The 15,113-nt window shown below is 30.7% G+C and overlaps 1 protein-coding gene across 1 annotated transcript in view; it reads right to left on the reverse strand.

The window, feature by feature from the left end:
* The window catches only part of LOC126879895 (tachykinin-like peptides receptor 86C), an 883,727-nt gene that overhangs the window by 560,462 nt on the left and 308,152 nt on the right, over positions 1 to 15,113 (reverse strand). The gene's annotated exons all lie outside the window — the stretch shown is intronic.

The raw sequence follows: 15,113 nt of genomic DNA on the forward strand, positions 1-15,113 counted from the left end.
TTGTTTTTATTTTATTACCGGAAATAGAAAGAAAAGGTAACTAAATAAGTAAAGAAATATTTCGTTCTTTATGTGAGGCGATGTAAATTTTTAATTAAATTAAATAAGAAGAAATTAATTCGAAATAACAAATGGATTTGTTGTAGAATTTGGGAAAAATAACAGAAAATCTATATTCCAGACAATTTTGAAATTTGTAGACATTGGTATTGATGCCATGCAAAGCATTTTTTTACAAATTTTTCAGGAATAAAACCAACAAAATTTCTCTGATGTCACTAAACTTAAATTAGGTACAATTAAGCAAAGTAATCTGGGCCTGAAAAGGGTAAATGGATCTAACAAAGAATAAACCTTAATTATTTATTTATAATTTTAATTGTTAATTCAAGTCAAAACGGTATTTTACACAGCAGTTAATAATAAATATTTCTTGCATGCCGAATTAAAGTAAATCCTGTTACAAAACTTGACTTTTCTATGATCTTTTAGGCACTAATGTTTAATTTTAGTTGACTTTATTTATTGTTAAAAACTTATAACTAAACAAATGAAAAATACTGAATTTATATCCTTTATTTTAAAAACTACGATATCTAATTTATTTAATACACTAAATCTAATAATTTATCTAATCACAAATTCAAAAATATACCGCGACCGTTACATATCAAAGTACACCGACGTTTTCAAATTCACAACTGCCCTGCTATTACAAAAACCTACTATTTATAAACATTCAATGTTCTAGAAATAAATAACGTCTCTAATAGTATTTACAAGAAAGAATTTACTCCAAAAGTCGAGAAGGAATAGAACATCATAAATCATAAAAAGGTTACTTGGTGAAATGATAAAGTAAAACCTGTGATGTAAGGTTTTAGTCAACATAAAATTGAACATAACGTTGACAAAATGAGTTTTAGAATAAATTGGCAGTGACACTAACTTATGTCAAACACTGACAGAATAAAGTTGTCTACACAATATTTACAGTTACAGCCAATGCAATATCAAGTAGGTTAATATCACATCACTTGGTAAACAACTCGGTTTTGTTAGACCGGGAGTTGAAAACAGTCTGTAACGTAATTATGTCATAATACATAGTTTGTTGGAAAATGGTGCGAATTGTAAACAGACATTTGTAAAAATATTTGTACATTTGGACGTTAAGAGGTGACTCAAATTTTTTTGCAAAAATTGCTTGAAAATAACTTAAATAATAATATTTGAGTTATCCTCCCTCTCAAAAAGGTCCGGAACATTGTTTAAATAATCAAAATGTCAAAAAATGAAGGAAAAATTCGATTTTTTTCTGGTTTTTGATTAGAATTTTAAAAGTGTTCAATTCCGAGAAAAGTTGTAATCACGTAAAAGTTGCGTAACTAAACTTCCTACAATATAGAATTGGTTAAGAATTTAAAAAATAGTCACCCTTTTTGTAAAATAGCGATAATTGCGAAAAGACCATACAAAAACCGGTATTCGAATTTTACGTTTTCCAACCATTTATGCTAAACCTAGGACCTTCATATTTCAACCAAAAAACTTTATGATACAGTAAAAAAACACTGTAAATTTCATTAAGATCGGTTCTATAGATTTTGCAAAATAAATTTTGCAATCCAGCTTTCGCAAAAAAAAATTATTTTTTCAAAATGTTACAGGACTGAAACTAAAGCAGATAGCAAGTTGAAATTTGTTTTGCGTATAGAAGTGTACTGTACTTTTCATTTAAAAATCTCAAAACTAAAATCGATTAACTACCACGGCGTCAGGAATTTTTTTAATAAACATTAATTATTGGTGCTACGCGCAGGACAGCGGATAGTTTGCTCTGATTGGGCATTCCAATGACCTTTGATAATGATTGATACATTTTAATTTTTATTACATTTCGATATAAATAAATAAATTTGTTTATTGCAAAATAAAAACACATACCGTATCCTTTGAAATAACACTTTTTTAGCAAAAACTTTCTTTGTTCATATATTTTAACTTAGAGAATAAAAGTTTATTATTTTTAAACATATGAAATTGTTTAAAAAATATTTCACAAACAATAATAAAATTAGTTTGATTTTTGTGGAATTAAAATATTAATATACAACAAAATATAGAGTAAGAAAATAATATATTAGATAAAGATTGGAAGAAATTTTGGTGGAAATCAACTTGTGTGAATCGAACACCTCTGTCCTGCGCGTAGCACCAAAAATTAACGTTTATTTAAAAAAATCCTGACGCCGTGGTAGTTAATCGATTTTAATTTTGAAAATTGCAAATGAAAGGTACGGTACTCTTGTATATGCAAAAAAATTCAACTTGCTCTCTGCTTTATTTTCAGTCCTGCAACATTTTAAAAAAATGAATTTTTTTTGCGAAAGCTGGATTGCAAAATTTATTTTGCAAAATTTGTTAAACCGATATGGAAAAACCATAAAGTTTTTCTGGGTAAAATATGAAGATCGTCAGTGTAGCATAAATGGTTAAAAAACGTAAAATGCAAATACTTGTTTTTGTATGTTTTTTTTCGCAATTATTGCTATTTTGCAACTAGGGTGACTATTTTTAAAATTTTTAACCAATTCTATAATGTAGGAAATTTAGTTGCGCAACTTTTATGTCAGTACAACTTTTCTCAGAAATGAGTAGTTTAAAATTTATAATCAAAAAAGCAATAAAAAAATCGAATTTTTCTTTTAAATTTTGACATTTTGATTATTTAAATGTTCCGGACCATTTTGAGTGGGTGGATAACTCAAATATTATTATTTGAGTTATTTTCAAGCAATTTCTGCAAAAAAAATTGAGTCACCTCTCAACGTCCATCTCAAAACAGATGCGCCCTGGACTAAAAATAGAAGTGCTAATTTAATAAACAAATTATATATCTCATAAACTATTTAATATTCTTCAAACAATTTTTCTTGAAAGCTATTTCTTTCAGCTTTGGAGAAAAAATCGTAAATACCTTCATAAAGACCGTAATAGGGATCTTGCATATTTTTTGGTAACATAATAATATTCAGTTTTGTTTAAAAATGAGATTTCCAAAATTTCACCCCTCAAAAGCTCATAATAACTTAAGTACAAATTTAAAATCTTCTGTGTATTTAAACCATTTCAAACGACCCAAAAAGCGCGCGAACATTTGTGACGTCACATCATTATATTTTATAATGACATTTATCGTATGTATCGTATGTATATTATTATGTATTAACAAAACAACTCAAATATTCTTTAGTCAAAAATAGCAACTATGAAAATATTTATAAAACTGAGTGTCATAACGAATGCCAAACCTAATTAGTCAATGGCGAGGACATAAATTTTTGCACACAATTAACTTTTTTAACTACTGTGGTAGTAGGGAACTTGCACAAAATTTTAAATTCGGAAAAAAATGCTATAAATCACAACAAAACATAATTTAAAACATATATCAAAAAAAACTTTTTGTATTAAATACTATAATGATATGACGTCACGACCAATGAGGATGCGTTTTGGGCTTTCTGCTATAATTTGAATTTTCTCTCGATTTTAATCGTCTTTAGGGGCCAAACGAAAAACAAGAAGTTATTTTTGATATATGTTTTAAATTATGTTTTGTTGTGATTTATAAATATTTTTCGAATTTAAAATTCTGTGCAAGTTCCCTATTACATGCCACAGTAGTTAAAAAAGTTAATTGTGTGCAAAAATTGTATATTTTCCATGATTTAAACAATGATCTTATTTATACTTTCTTATGTAATTTCTTGAAAATATCTTCTGTTTTTTTTTTTCACATAAACTTAGATATAAAATTTGTCTGCAAAGAATTTTGATTTGATTTTATTTGGTCAGACTATTTATTTTATTGTTAAACCTACCGTTTCATGTTTCAAATCGATAAAGAACAAATATTTTTTGCCAGTGTTTTTTCGAATGAAACTAAAGAGAATTTATTAGATTGGAAAAAGTCGACGTGTCTGATCCGTTAAAGAAGAAGGTTCATCGATGTCATATAAACAGGTAAATTACTTTTTTCAGAGAGCGTCGTCGAGAAAAAAAAAATATAATGTTTTAGTGTTATTTGGTAGGTAGCGATCAATATTGAAATTTTATTGCCATTGGATACGTTAAGCGCTGGTTTTACCCTATATTCATGGTGATAATATTTTTATGCTATACTACTTTATTGTTGTCTTTTTATTGCTTAGTTACCAAATATGCCCCCGTGTGGGCATAGAAGGCACTTTATGGCCCGCACATGGCATAAAGAAAAAAATTTGATAATGCCTTAATAACATTTAAGTTACAAAAAAAGGAATTAAATTATTATAACTACCTAACATAATTTAGGATAATTCACGTAAAGCTGGCTGTTCTGGAAAGATCGGGATATCCTGGCCTGGTTATTAGGCCTGGCTAATTTTTTTACATATAAAGATACGCCCTACCTATCTAATACACTTTACAGAACTTAAGTTGGTTTATTTAATCGGCCTCAGCAATGTTTTAAAGTTATACACAATTTTATGGCTTATAAACAAATACAGTGAGGACGTTTGAGTTACTAAATACGAATAAATTCATTTTCCTGTTATTTATCAAATAAACATTTTTTTCTGTTTTAGGACAACAGTAAAATGTATCTCGAATTAACTAAATTAAATACTTTCTTCTGTTTGTCTCAATTAATTTAAAAAAATTTGGGCACCCTGTATAAATAATTATGTAATAAATAGAGAATTGAATAATCTTTTAAATAAGCTAGCACACGACCCCCATTTTCATTTAAAAAAATCATCGATTACGTCATCACACCCAGATGGATGACGTTAGTAGTATTTGTTGTTTATTTGGGTTTATATGACTGCGGACACTAAATCCATTCGCCATACATTAGCAGTATGATAGATATCCCAAAAATTATAATTTAAATATAAAAATGGACCTGTTTAGGGATTTATCTCCAGAGTTGCCCATTCTCGAGAAAATGAATTTATTCCAACTCAAACGTCCTCACTATATTTGTTTATATGCAAAAAAATTGTTTATATCCTTAAAACAGTGCTGAGGCCGCTTAAATAATCCGATTTTAATTTTGTAAAGTGTATTGGATTGGTAAAGTACCTCTCGATATGTAAAAAAATTAGCAAACTTCTAACAGGTCTACTTTTTGTTCAGAAAGTTTTTAAAAATTTGAACTTTTTCTAAAAAAATTTAGATTGCAAAATTATTATGCAAAATCTATTATGTCGATTTTAATGAAATTTGGTGGACGGATTGAGTATGTTGTAAGAATTTTCTAAGTAAAATACGAAGGTTCTAAGTGCAACCAAAGTGGTTGAAAAACATTGAATAAAAAGAGGCTTATTTTGCCCTCTTATTTTGTATTTATTGCTATTTTGCAGAAAGGATAATCATTTAAGATATTTTATACCAGTCGTGTCGTATATCATACAAAATTCAATTATCTTTATTTTATTTCCCTATGACTTTGTTCCAAAATGAATCGTTTTAAGTTACAAGCAATGAAAGTTGAAAAAAAATCGATGTTTTTCGAAATTTTTAATAATTTTTTTTAATAATGTTCCAAACATATTTGAGAAGGAGCATAAGTCAATTATAATTACTGAAGTTGTCACCTAATTTTATCTGCAAAAATCGGAATGCCACCTCTCACATCCACCTCAAAACAGATCCGCCCTGGTCTATACAGCGATAATTCCATAGTAGAAATCGAAAATTGCAATGTCATTGTTTATTTAATAGGTCAGTTTGGCATTTAATATACTTGCAAATCTTTTTCTATAAAAATGTCTCGTTTTGGCACTGAATCTGTAGAGGCAATTAACACGTTGACGGACAGTGCGTCAAATGTATAAGCAAGTTTTTGACACTATATTTATTTTACAAATGAAATACGGAAATTCTGAATCTTATTGCAGTCATAAACGAACAATACAGACCTTTCTAGAAAACAAATTACCATAATATAGCAGCGGCAATTATTGTTATCTGGTCTCTGACATTAGATGGTAAGAAAGATATTGATTGTGGGAATTTTTCATTGTTCCAAATACTTTTAATAATTTTCGATTCCAATGAATTCTGCCGTATGTATGTTTCAGTTAATCAGTTATCCAGAGAGGTTGAAATTGTACAACGAAAAGTGCATTTCGGAATGCGCCGCATAAGATCTTTGATTTTCATATCGATAGCGTCTGAAACTGTAAAATTTATTGAGGGGATGGATAAATTTCTTCCTAGTAGGAAAAGACAAGGTCGCTGCTCTGATTTCTGATTGAAAATGGTGTTCAAAATATCTCCAACAAATACATGTACCATTTTTCAAATCGGTAGCGTAGAACTACTCCGAGATCCATCTGAGGGTGTAACTTTCCATTCCCCATGGAGAGTGGCTTGCAAGCCTATTTTTCAGTTTCAAAATGTAATTGGTTACATTTTTGACGAATTTACCAAATTTTACACCCGCGGTGTTACTATGTGCAAGGTTTGGCTGATTTTGTGTCCTTACTCCTAGCACTAACCCTTCTCTGTTTTAAATGTAGAAGGGTTAGGGGTAGTACAAACAAAATAAGGGCGGTACAATCCAGTACTAACTCAGTACAAACGAAATAGCCTATTTTTGACATTCAGATGGCAAAGAATGCATAGTAGAGGGGTAGCATGTTACTGGCCCCCCAGGCCAATCTAGACGGGTGGGGGCGGTACAAACAAAATAAGGGCGATACAATCCGATACTAACGTAGTACAAACGAACATACCCATCCCGGACCCCCATATCGAAAAAGGGGGGATGGCATGTCACCAGCCCCTCCAGGAAGATTTAAAAGGGTGGAGGCAGTACAACCGAATGAAGGGTGATACAATCCAGTACTAACGCAGTACAAACGAAATAGCCTATTTTCGACATTCAGAAGGCAAAAAGTGCAGAGTAGAGGGTAGCATGTCACTGCCCCCCCCCAGGTCAATCTAGAGGGGTGGGGGCAGTACAAACAAAATAAGGGCGATACAATCCGATACTAACGCAGTACAAACGAACATACCCATCCCGGACCCCCAGATCGAAAAAGGGGGTGATGGCATGTCACCAGCCCTTCCAAGCAGATTTAAAAGGGTGGGGGCAGTACAAACGAATGAGGGGTGATACAATCCAGTACTAACGCAATACAAACGAATGAGCTTTTTTTTTACCCTCAAATCGAAAAAGGGGGGGATGGCATGTCACCAGCCCCTCCAGGCAGATTTAAAAGGGTGGGGGCAGTACAAACGAATGAAGGGTGATACAATCCAGTACTAACGCAATACAAACGAATGAGCTTTTTTTTGACCCTCAAATCGAAAAAGGGGGGGCTGGTGACATGGACCTCTGGTTATTGGTCTGCGTATCACGTTTATGTAAAGAAAAGCCAGATCGAGAAGATATCTGAGGTCTCAGGGATTGTGCCAGAATCCCTGAAACCTCATTTTTTGAAGATATACTACCCTCTATACATATCCATCAGCAACTGACATACTCTTTTATCCACCATGCCGCTTCAACGTTGTTATACTGGCTCCAGCGTCTGCCAGAAGAGTTGCCGATGTTCGGCGCAAACAGTGACATGTACTTACATTTTGTAATGATAAAGGGTATTTTTATATTAAACGCTTTTCTTTAGTTCAATCGTTTATGTCAAATTTTTAGACGTTAATTTGGCTGCCTTTTCTTCAATGCAAATGAATGAAAATTTGCAGACATATGCATTCGCGGGAACAATACACGCATAGTCAATAAACAATTTTTTTTTTGTTTATTAATAATTGTTTAAATAAAAAAAGACAATTTTAATGAACAATTTTTATTCTTTGGTTTTTACAATGAAGAAACTTGAAGCTTTTACAAATTATATGAACTATACATAATTTCACTGTTTACGTTAATTGTTTACGTTATGCTTCATAAATAAACAATAAAGTTTCAAATTTTTTGCAGATTCCGACTAATTTTCATATTTGTACATCATGTTTATAAACATCCTAAGCGACGACGATTGTGAACGCTCATATCTTTGTTTATATAAACATCGGCGCTTATTCGTGTCAAATTTCAATACGATACGAAACAAAAGTTTAACCAAAACTTGAATTAAAAAATTCGTGTTTTTAACGTAGTCTTAAAAAAACAAGGTTCTATAGACCGAGTGAGTCTCGTAAATTGCACGGCTTCGAGCCACGCTTCACGCAACCGTATTTGCGTACTTGTGTTTTGAGTTGTGTGGTCGTGCTCTGGTCGAGTGGAGTTTTAATTTACCAAATTTATATATAATCGTTTCTACTGATTCATAATATGTATACTATAATATAATATATTAAAGTTTTTAAATATTGCTAATATTATTAAAGTTTTTAACATTGTATTTTAATATACTTTGTTTTATTAATAATAATATTACCTAAGTATTGCACTAAAATTACCTAAAATGCAAAGCAAAATTTACAATTTGCAGAGAATATAGTACCTAAATGCTTGTTTTTGATAAAATAATACAAATTGTATGTAGGTAGGTAGAGTAGCAAAGCGTTGAGTAGTTATAGCAAAAGTAGCTACGCCAACTGAGACACGATAAGGATGAAATTAGTTTTATATTTTCTTTTCTCATGGAGCATGCATGATGGAGAGTTTTTTAAAATACGTAACAAAGCATGTTGTTTTGTTATCTATGTTGCAAATATGTTGTTTTTTTTTCAAATTACAAAATATGTTGTTTTCAATACAAGTACCTAATTGTTGTTATTATTTACTGAGCATTTATAATTTTGACTAACGCTCGATTTCATAATAAAGTTAAAGTGTGTGTTACCTTAAAAAATGCAATTGTTACAGTTAAAGAAAACTTTAAATTTAAAGTCCACTTTATAATAATAATAATAAATGTCTTTGTTATAATAATAAATGTATGTAAAATAAACATTAACAAATTTTATTATTTGGGCGAGATTCAGTATGTACACCATTGTCAGACAATAGTGTACATCTGCTCGTCCACCTAACCCACAAAATACAAAATGACAGCTATATGTTGTGAACACAAAAGCATACCCCATATACTTAAAAATATGAAATTAAACATATTAGAGAAATTAAAGTTAACTAACACTAGAATTTTGCATAATTGCTGTTCAGAAAATAATTTTTGATTAATAACTTTCTTAAATTTGGTTCTGGACAAAATACGAACATCATCAGCCAAGCTATTCATGCTATTTGCAATGCAAAATGAAAAAGATCTTCTATAATAATGTGTAGCATGTCTAGGTTAACTTTAACTTTATTAATATAAAATCGAGCGTAAGAAATTTTATAAACTTTGGAAAATAGCATTTCAAAAAAAGTACTGTAAGTATGCTGTATTTTTTATTTTTTCTCAAAAAATACTACACTAAAACACTTTGAAAATAAAACAAAAGTTTAAATTATAAACACAACACTAAATAAATAATTTCTCACAACGGTCAAAAAAACCACACTTCTTAAAAGTTTTAGAAATTCACACCACAGAATCAAGTTACTCAAATTTTCAAACACCTCACATTGCGCGAAGCCGTGCAATTTACGAGACGCGCTTGGTCTGTAGATCCAAATTTAAAAAACCACCGGTAGAGCGGAAATTCCGCTATCAGAGTCACTTTCCACCATACAGTCATGATGTGAGCAAGTCAGATTCGAGCTCAATGGTACCTAGAGCATGAAACATTGGGTATTTAAACATCCATGTTTAAATTCACATCTTATTTCTATGTTCGTATGACGGATTAATTGTAAAGGGTTTTTACCCACATATTTTTTACTTTGGTGGTTAGCATGTTATAGATTCAAGCAAACACTGATGATGATCGGTCAACCGATTGAAAACTAGTTCTGTTTGTTTTATGATGTAGCCCTGTATAGGGATTTTAACAAATATACCTTTTATAAAGGATTTTATGGTTTTTTGTATAATATTGGTTTTAGAGGCATATTTTTAGATTGGCCAATCAATTATCTATCAGTTCCACAGGGCTCTGTATTAGGACCCCTGATTTTTTTGTTGTTTATTAACGATGCATCTAACCCGTTTAATGTTTTGGACCTGACCTTATTTGCAGATGATACTTTTCTTGTGGTTTCAGACTTCAGACAGACCTATGATAAATTGGCATCTACTTGCAATGGTTTTTTAGCTCGGTTTAATGACTGGTGTCGATCTAATTACTTAATTTAAATATAGACAAAACAAAAGTAATATATTTTAATAACTTAAATTCTGTAAATTCTGTACTACACCTAAGTTTTACCAATGTACTACTGGATTCCTCAAATCATACAAAATTTTTAGGTATTCATCTCGACTCAAAATTAAAATGGTCAGTTCACATAGACATGCTCAGTAAGTCACTTAATAAGTCATACTATGCGCTGTTAAATGTATACTATAGCCCTGTTTATAGTAGACTTTGTTACAACATAGTTTTATGGGGGAATTCAGTCACCAGAGACAGAATATTTATAACACAAAAACGTATAACACGAAAAATGTTTGGAATTAGACCTCTTAAGATCTGTAAGCCCATATTTATTAAGAATAATATTTTAAGTTTTCTATGTATTTATATTTTCAAAATGTTACTATATTATGCTGTTGATAATATTCATAAGTATGACAGAAATTCTAGTTTCCACATTTATTCGACGTGAGGTGGAGACTTGCTGAGTGTACCTTGTCATAGATCGAGTAAATAAATTTGAAATGTCAGTAAAATATATGAGCATTAGATTGTTTAACGTTTTACCAAAAAAATATAGAACAATGAATAAATATTTCTATAAGAAATCCATTGAAACTTTATTGCATACCAATTGTTATTATACTGTGGAAGAGTTTGTTTTGGACAGAAATATTACCTAAATGTTATCAATTCTATCTACCTTAAAATGTTTATAAAATTTATAAATGTATTAATTTTATTGTTTGTTTGTTTGTTTGTAAAATAATGACATGTCCTATACATTGTATGTCTTAAAGGATGAATAAATATTATTATTATTATTTTACATCTTATGGATTCCCTTGACACTACCAGGGATTTTGTCTTAGCTGTTGATATTTTCATGCTTGTAGTTTTTCGTCACTGTATTGAAAGTGTGCCATTCGCTGTAGTCGTAAAATTGCGTCGTCGGCATAACAGGGATTTAATTTGAATTAAACGTCTAAAACATTCTGGAATATCTCCCCCTATTGTTGACGAAATGTCCCTGATGATGCACTGAGAACGAAAGTAGCTGGGCAAGATTTAATAAATTACAGAGCTCGATATCTGCACTTTATGTGTAAAATTCACATAGTCTAGCATTCAGCTAATTTTGTTATTTAAATTAACGTTTCTAGGCAACAAAGGACATTGACACGGTTACAAATTAAATAAGCGTGTTAGGATAAACTATTATGGCCTAGGTCAAACTAGTTTGTTCTATCGCGCGTAGGCCAAACTAGTTTGTCCTAGGCCAAACTAGTTTATCCTGATATAAATACACACACTTCAGGCCAGACTAGTTTATCCTGATATAGAAAGACTCACACTTCAGGATAAACTAGTACGGCCTAGTCTATACCAATTTAGCCGAGTTGAAAGTCATTTAGTGAACATGTGAACAAGGACTTTTACATGCAGGGAATTCCCAAATCACGTCCCAACAGAGATGGCAAAAAAATATTATACATCGATATATTGTATCATATGATACATCGAATGAAGATATTGATACATACTATAAATCAATATATTTTTGTATAATTAAATAATATAAAAAATAGTAAATAAAAGGATGAGGTTTCCTCCAAAAATTAAAATAAAAGATACACTTACGAATAAAATCGAGTATGAATTATTATTGTTTTCACCAATTTTGAAAAAAAATGTGAAAAGGTTGAATTATCCACGTCCGTCTTTCCGTCCGTGCGTCCGTCTGTCTGTTTGTCCGTGAACTAAACTCCTACGTCATTACACCAGGTAGAATGACAATAGAGTGTCAAATGAAAGCTTATAATCCAAAGATGGTACTAAAGGTGAGAAATTTGAATTAGACTGTCTGTCCGTCCGACCGCCAATATAACTCCTCCGTCAAAATACCAGGTATAATGACAAATGAGAAATCAAATGAAAGCTTATAATCCACGGATGGTTCTAAAGATAAGAAATTTGATCTAGGACTTCCGGTTTTATAAATGCGACTAAAAGTTCTGTTTTAAAGTCACCGGAATATTACAAGTGATATATTATTCGACGCAACTTCGAAAGACGAGAACAAATAATAATATATACTTCCAGTTTCATGACTGTCTGTCCGTCCGTCTACGAATACAACTCTCCGTTATTAATACAGATACAATGGCAAATGAGATGTCTAATGAAAGCTTATAACCCAAGGATGGTATTAAAGATGAGAAATTTGACATCGAACTTCGGTTTTAGAGTTGCAACCGTAAGTACTGTTTTAAAGTCACTCAAAATATGATATAAATGTAAATAAAGATGACTAAAATTAGTAAAATCGTATATTAATCGTCGCAAAGTTAAACGAAGAGTTCAAATATTGACTTGCAGTTCTACTTTCGATTACTTTGGGTGAAAACCTAGGACTTACGAAGTCCAATTATTTTTTTTTTATTTATAAAACTATCCCTGGATACATTGCATGATGTTTTTAAAACTTTGGAGCAAAAATTGTAGCGATATTATCCTTTTTGGTGCAAGCATTTTATTTTATAAAAGATTATTCGCACTATGCTGAGATATCTAATAAAAAACAAAATAAAGATAGGAACGGAAACTCAATACTAGTTTGGCCTAGGACAAACTAGTTTGGCCTAGGCCATACTAGTTTATCCTAACCCGCTTAGGACAAACTAGTTTGGCCTAGGCCAAACTAGTTTTTCCTAAAATCGGGTTTGGCCGGTAACATATACAACAATTACAATGTACCGGAGGGACCGCAGACGTTCGGATACAATTAGCGTCTCTTTGCAAAGACAATGACGTCGACTTTGCAAAGTAACAAGATACTTTTACTCAAAACAAACATTACACATGACACTAGGTACCTAACTTCAAAAATTACCGTACCTATCATGGCAATGGCCATTAGTTGTCGAGGCATTAGCTAAATAAAAAAAAACAATTACAATGTGAGCCAAATGATAAGAACAATATTATACTAAATTTTATTAAGATAAAATAGTTTAGTATAATATTTGTTTGGTTTTCTGTTTAACTATGTACCTAAATATTTTTATTAAAAAAGGCAAACATCTTAATATATGGTCAAATATAGGCTTATTATTATTGTTATACAAAGTGAATCCTAACTTAATATTAGTGAACACAAAAATATTTACACAACATAACATTAGTAACATAATAATTTAATAACTATGTATATACTGCTTAATTAGTATGTAATTGAACAGTATCGTACAATTCAATATCTCTCAGTACAGTTATTGGAAAAATATAAAAAAAAACAAATATATATAATTTTGTTTCTGTTGATTCTAAAATTTTTTCGTACAATTGATTTTTCCAGAATCAAATTTTTACCAGGTGTTCATAAATAAAATTAAAAAAAACAAAATTAAAAGTCATCACATAATAATAATTATAGTTTAATTATGATATTAACAATTTTTAAGATTAACTATTTAGATGGAAAATAAGCCACAATTAAATTGAAAAAATAATTTTATTAACTTTTCGAAGCCCAAATCGGGTTTCGTTGTCAAAATACAAAATACTTTGACAACGAAACCCGATTTGGGCTTCGAAACGTTAATAAAATTATTTTTTCAATTTAATTGTGGCTTATTTCCCATCTAAATAGTTAATCATAAAAATGCCACAAGGACATAGTTTCAGAACAACATTAACAATTTTTAAGAATCAGATTAAATCATAAAAATATTTGTTTTAATAATTTCAAGAAGAACATGTTTTGTTTGATAATTTTTTGTCACCTGATAACTTAAAGATCGTAACATGTTTAAGTACATACTACGTTTCCAAACAGAATCAAGATAGATATTTAAAACTAAAATCGATCGGTACAAACTGATGGAGAATTGATGTGTGCAACAACCCTTCTCTGTAGATATTGGTGTGTTTGCCCAATGTATGTTGAATTGCAGTATTAACAATTTACTTTATAAACAACATCCGACTGCTGATGGTTAGTAACAATGGGTTCAAATTTTGAAAAATATTGTCCGGATCTGTAATATAACGAGAGTCAAGTCAACCATAATAGACGAAATTCAAAGGAGACAACTGATCTGGTATGGTCATGTAGAAAGAATGGATGACGACAGGCTGCCAAAACAAATTGTAAAATGGACGCCATAGAAAGAAGGAAGAGAAGAAGGCCTAAACAAGCTAGGCGGCATTCAGAAAGCAATGTCGGAAAAAAACCTTCACCCTGGTGAATGGAACGACTGACGAAGCTGGAAACTGGAAGGTGAAGAGCGCTATATACCCGGGATAATAATAATATGTTTTAGGCAATTTAAGTCCAAAATTGTTATTACAATCTAGCCAGCATTTTCGACATTTTTTCGGAGAAACCATTTATGTATGCTACGGATATGTAGCGTGTGTTTGAGTTGGTGACAGTACTATTATTATTGTTAGGTATAATTTGGGTTTGTTCTGGATTGGTAAAACATCTTAGATTTTCGGAATAGTATTTTAGGTTACATAGCTTAATTTCTCTATCTGTAAGACTAAATATAACACTTATTTTATGTCTTACAGGTGCGTTGGTATTAAAATTTAAATATCATGTGTACCAGACACCTTTTGTAAACCAGTTGGTACTTATAAGTCGGTTATTGTTGTTACATAATTTTTCTCTGACTGTATTGCGTTGAAATGTTGAGACACATTACTTTGTTCTGCCATTAATGAATTAATGAATGATTATTTTTATAATGCATGCATTTCATGTAATGGATTCAACCTTGTATCCTAATGATAACTATGTAGTTGATACGTAATTTTTATATTATTTGTACACC

This window comes from Diabrotica virgifera, chromosome 2 (assembly GCF_917563875.1).
Source record: "Diabrotica virgifera virgifera chromosome 2, PGI_DIABVI_V3a".
NCBI lineage: Eukaryota > Metazoa > Arthropoda > Insecta > Coleoptera > Chrysomelidae > Diabrotica > Diabrotica virgifera.